The sequence below is a fragment of the Myxine glutinosa genome, chromosome 14, assembly GCF_964187855.1.
Source record: "Myxine glutinosa chromosome 14, kmMyxGlut1.1, whole genome shotgun sequence".
NCBI classification, from domain to species: domain Eukaryota; kingdom Metazoa; phylum Chordata; class Myxini; order Myxiniformes; family Myxinidae; genus Myxine; species Myxine glutinosa.
This window is the reverse complement of record NC_136274.1, coordinates 28174935-28180395: the sequence shown is the minus strand read 5'-3', so window position 1 is coordinate 28180395 and position 5461 is coordinate 28174935. Positions and strand designations below refer to the sequence as shown.

General features: G+C 37.9%; 1 long non-coding RNA gene across 1 annotated transcript; it reads left to right on the top strand.

Moving 5' to 3' along the window:
* The first annotated feature begins 566 nt into the window (after positions 1 to 566).
* LOC137439329 (uncharacterized) lies at positions 567 to 5068 on the top strand. The gene is made up of 3 exons (XR_010986879.2): positions 567 to 717; positions 3559 to 3690; positions 4973 to 5068. It is a non-coding gene; the product is annotated as an uncharacterized LOC137439329 (long non-coding RNA).
* The last annotated feature ends 393 nt before the right edge of the window (positions 5069 to 5461 follow it).

Sequence of the window (5461 nt, the reverse complement as noted above, 5' to 3'; positions counted from 1 at the left end):
GAGTTCGTGCAGATACTGCCAGTACCGTTTGGACCTTTTGACACGTCACAAGTTACGTCCACAGGAGGGAAGCGTTTTAATTTTTGATTACCTTTTAGTCTAAACTTGATACTTTTGCAAATCGATGCAAGTTGTTATTATTCATCCAGTCGAATTAAAGGAGTAAAAGTTTATAATTGAAAAACGCTGGACTTGCTCATTGGTAAAGCCGATGTTTCGGCGACAATCCACGTGCCTTGGTCACAGCTATTGCTGTTTTGATGCTTTAGCGTTTGTTATTCAGGGACCACCAGCGTTTGTTATGGGGCAATCTCATATACTAAACAATAGTAAGCATATTGAAATATATATTTTTTTTTATTCTACATTTTGTCATATTGAAAAACAATTCATTATTTGCTTATCTGTGCTGTGCTGACTGTTTATTGTCCATTAATTGTGAATTTCAAGTGTAGTGGTAACTTTATTCATGAACCAAAGTAAACTTTTACTGTTCGTTGCTTTCTGTGTTTTTGAGCTCCATCTTTAGTTGTCTTTTTCCCCTGGCATTTTGGTATTTTGTTTTTTCCCCTGCTTTTCTCCTTCTCCTTCTTCCTCCTCTTCCTCTTCTTCTTCTTCTTCTTCCTCTAGCGATACACTCTGCACGATTACAGGCTCCTCGACCTTCAGATAAACCTTGGGCGCTTGGACCCAGAACCATGCAATGCCGTTGAATACGTGAGTGCTCACTGCCTGAACACAGACATTTATGTTCTTCAAAACCAATGGGATCAAAAGAGATTGACATTATAACATGTTCGCATTGAATAGGGACAAACAGTTCGAGACTTTAACATATTCTCATTGAACGGGGATGAACAGTTTGAGATTATAACATGTTATCATTGAACATGATGAACAGTTTGAGATTATAACATGTTCTCATTGAATAGGGATGAACAGTTTGAGATTATAACATGTTCTCATTGAATAGGGATGAACAGTTTGAGATTATAACATGTTCACACTAAATGGAGATGAACAATTTGAGATTATAACATGTTCTCATTGAATAGGGATGAACAATTTGAGATTATAACATGTTCTCATTGAACAAGGATGAACAGTTTGAGATTATAACATGTTCACACTAAATGGAGATGAACAATTTGAGATTATAACATGTTCTCATTGAATAGGGATGAACAATTTGAGATTATAACATGTTCTCATTGAACAAGGATGAACAGTTTGAGATTATAACATGTTCACACTAAATGGAGATGAACAATTTGAGATTATAACATGTTCTCATTGAATAGGGATGAACAGTTTGAGATTATAACATGTTCACACGAAATGGAGATGAACAATTTGAGATTATAACATGTTCTCATTGAATAGGGATGAACAATTTGAGATTATAACATGTTCTCATTGAACAAGGATGAACAGTTTGAGATTATAACATGTTCACACTAAATGGAGATGAACAATTTGAGATTATAACATGTTCTCATTGAATAGGGATGAACAATTTGAGATTATAACATGTTCTCATTGAATAGGGATGAACAGTTTGAGATTATAACATGTTATCATTGAATAGGGATGAACAATTTGAGATTATAACATGTTCTCATTGAATAGGGATGAACAGTTTGAGATTATAACATGTTATCATTGAATAGGGATGAACAGTTTGAGATTATAACATGTTATCATTGAATAGGGATGAACAATTTGAGATTATAACATGTTCTCATTGAATAGGGATGAACAGTTTGAGATTATAACATGTTATCATTGAATAGGGATGAACAATTTGAGATTATAACATGTTCACACTAAATGGAGATGAACAGTTTGAGATTACAACATGTTCACACTAAATGGAGATGAACAATTTGAGATCATGACATGTTCTCATTGAATAGGGATGAACAGTTTGAGATTATAACATGTTCACACTAAATGGAGATGAACAGTTCGAGATTATAACATGTTCACACTAAATGGAGATGAACAGTTTGAGATTATAACATGTTTACACTAAATGGAGATGAACAGTTCGAGATTATAACATGTTCACACTAAATGGAGATGAACAGTTCGAGATTATAACATGTTCACACTAAATGGAGATGAACAGTTCGAGATTATAACATGTTCACACTAAATGGAGATGAACAGTTCGAGATTATAACATGTTATCATTGAATAGGGATGAACAGTTCGAGATTATAACATGTTATCATTGAATAGGGATGAACAGTTCGAGATTATAACATGTTATCATTGAATAGGGATGAACAGTTTGAGATTATAACATGTTCTCATTGAACAAGGATGAACAGTTTGAGATTATAACATGTTATCATTGAATAGGGATGAACAGTTCGAGATTATAACATGTTATCATTGAATAGGGATGAACAGTTTGAGATTATAACATGTTATCATTGAATAGGGATGAACAGTTTGAAATTATAACATGTTATCATTGAATAGGGATGAACAGTTTGAGATTATAACATGTTATCATTGAATAGGGATGAACAGTTTGAGATTATAACATGTTATCATTGAATAGGGATGAACAGTTCGAGATTATAACATGTTCACACTAAATGGAGATGAACAGTTCGAGATTATAACATGTTCACACTAAATGGAGATGAACAGTTCGAGATTATAACATGTTATCATTGAATAGGGATGAACAGTTTGAGATTATAACATGTTATCATTGAATAGGGATGAACAGTTCGAGATTATAACATGTTCACACTAAATGGAGATGAACAATTTGAGATTATAACATATTCACACTAAACAGGGATGAACAGTTCGAGACTTTAACATGTTCCCCGAACATGGGCGAACAGTTTTGTTCGTTTCAGAAATGGTACTGTACACGCTGTACTTACTACACAGTTTATTCAAACATCATATTATACACCCATGGAGCAGACAAGCCTCGCAGTGTTTTTTATGCATTTATTCCGAATTTTGGAGAAGCGAGGATAAATATAATATATCCGATGGTCGGCGCACACCTTGATGTACCGCCGTACCTGCGAAACACCACAATGACATGTTATAGCTGGGTCGTGATTCGAACCAGGGCCAGACAGGTGAGAGCCGAGTACCAATCAGCTTGTTAGACAATAGGAGATCCATACTCTGCTCACCACAGCAGTCAATGTCTGTATGCACAAGACGTTTGAGGGTTTTCCGCAAGCCTGATGTAAGGGTGAAGTCCCAGGTGAAAAGGTACAAAGCTGTGATTATATGTCCTGCCTGAATGGGTCGGTCGGTCTGGTACACAAATATGGTTGAGTTTTTAACAATATCCAGCCCAACCATGTTTCATACACGCTTATCCTTACTCATATCTGATCCAATCAAATCTCCTATCTGATCCCCAACCCCTTTTTATCACTCTTGTTTCCTAAAGTAAAGTACACCACCAGTGTACACTACATACACCACCGGTGTATAGCTGCTTCCCATCAATGTAAAGAGGCATTTACAAATCGTGTTTGGTGTCCCTGTTGGAATTTGACATCCTCACAGGATAGGCTCCGGAGACGAAAAGACTATGGCCGTGAGATCAAGATCCGGAATCAGGATGAGTTGAGTTTGAGCAAGGGTTGCATTTGTACCTCCCAAAAGCAGCATCAGGTGCAAATCTCTCGGAGACACCAGGTTTGTCTCTACCTGTGCACACACCTTTATGTGTGCTCCCTTTATTTTTCTCTGTGAATGGTGTTCCACTATGTTGTTGTCTACTGCATTACAAGAACAAGAAAAAGAGCAATCAGGGATTGCAAACCCTTGCCAGGATGTATTTTCAGTGGTTTTTAAGGCTTTTGTGTTAAAACAAATATGGCGGCCGAAACACATGACCGATGACGTCATCATTATTTATTTATTTTCTCCACCAGTTTATTCCCACATGGCGCTCAAGAAATTGCATCTTGATTGGATGAAGTTTTGTACTTGTCGAATTATCAAATTATGACGTCATAATGGTGGCCTTGGGCCTGGAGAGTTAAAAGTTGGGCACAGTCTATTCCAGAGCAAGGCAAATATGTGTGTAAAGTATGGCGATGCTATGTGCAACGATGTAGACGTAGTACTGCGCACAAACAGACAGACTATAAATCGGTTAGAGACAGAGGACTTGCCGGAATGTACTTTTTTTTTAGGGGTGTTGGTTAGAAGGGAATCGGATGTTTGACAGAGTTATTGGTAAAAAAAACAACGATTTTTGACCTTGAGTTTGACGTTTCAAGGTCACTCAAGGTCAAAGGTCATGGTGCCAAATGAAATGTCGTATGTGACTTCCTATATGTCAGTAACATTTAAGTATATGGTAACATGTAAGTATGGTAACATGTAAGTGTATGGATATCTCTTGTACTTTTAGAGTTATAGTGGTTTGAAATATATTTTAAATGAAAACTCAACCCCCCTGATTTCACGTTTTGGGTGACCTTGAGCTTGACCTCGGGCCTAGAGAGTTAAAAATGGGCACAGTCTATTCCAGGGCAAGGCAAATATGTGTGTAAAGTATAGCGATTCTATGTGCAACGGTGTAGACATAGTACTGCGCACAAACAGACAGACAAACCAACCAACCAACATACTTGCCGGAATCTTTTCCGGCAAGTAACAAACAAACGGACTCAAATGCAATAGCCTCTCCTCTGGCGAGGGTAAAAATACCATTAAGTTTAAACTCAAGAGGTGGAGTGGAGCTTGATTCTTTTTTTTTTTTTTATCCTCCTTTCTCTCTCTCCCTTATCTACTCTCCCCCTATCCCTCTCCTTGCTTGATATTGTCTCCTTTCTATCTGTACATCTCTATCCCTCTCGGTGAAGTAATCGTTTCAATATGAGCACCGATCATCATAGCACATTGCCACTTCATCAGTGACAGGCACAAACATGACCATTGTGTGTTCCTGTGAATGTGTGCCGTGCAGGCCCTCTCTTATGCCAAAACGGTCCCTGCCCCGAAGGCTGGGAGAGGAGGTGCACGAGGCGAGTGCGGATCGAACCGGATACCGACGGATTCGATCCTGGAGCTGGGCAGCCATTTGGACGTTTTACATAGCAGGCACAAACACGAAAAGAGCATTGTGGCTAATTTTGGACAAATGATTTGATGTGAGTTTCATCTTCAGCTATACCTTGTTTGGATCCGTGGATGGTGGTGGTGTGAGAGTGGGGGCATGAGGTAAAACAGGTGGGGATCATTTTGTGATGCATGCTCATTTTTTTGCCCACTTTAATCTTATGCAGAATACATCCTTCAATTTATATTGTTTGGTTGTGATTATATATATATATATATATATATATATATATATATATATATTGTTATGGATCCCAACGTCGGCCTCGGATCCCTTCTCGAGGGGGGATTAGTCCCCTCGTTTGTGACTGACCGACGTGAGTCCTGAAGCTGCACA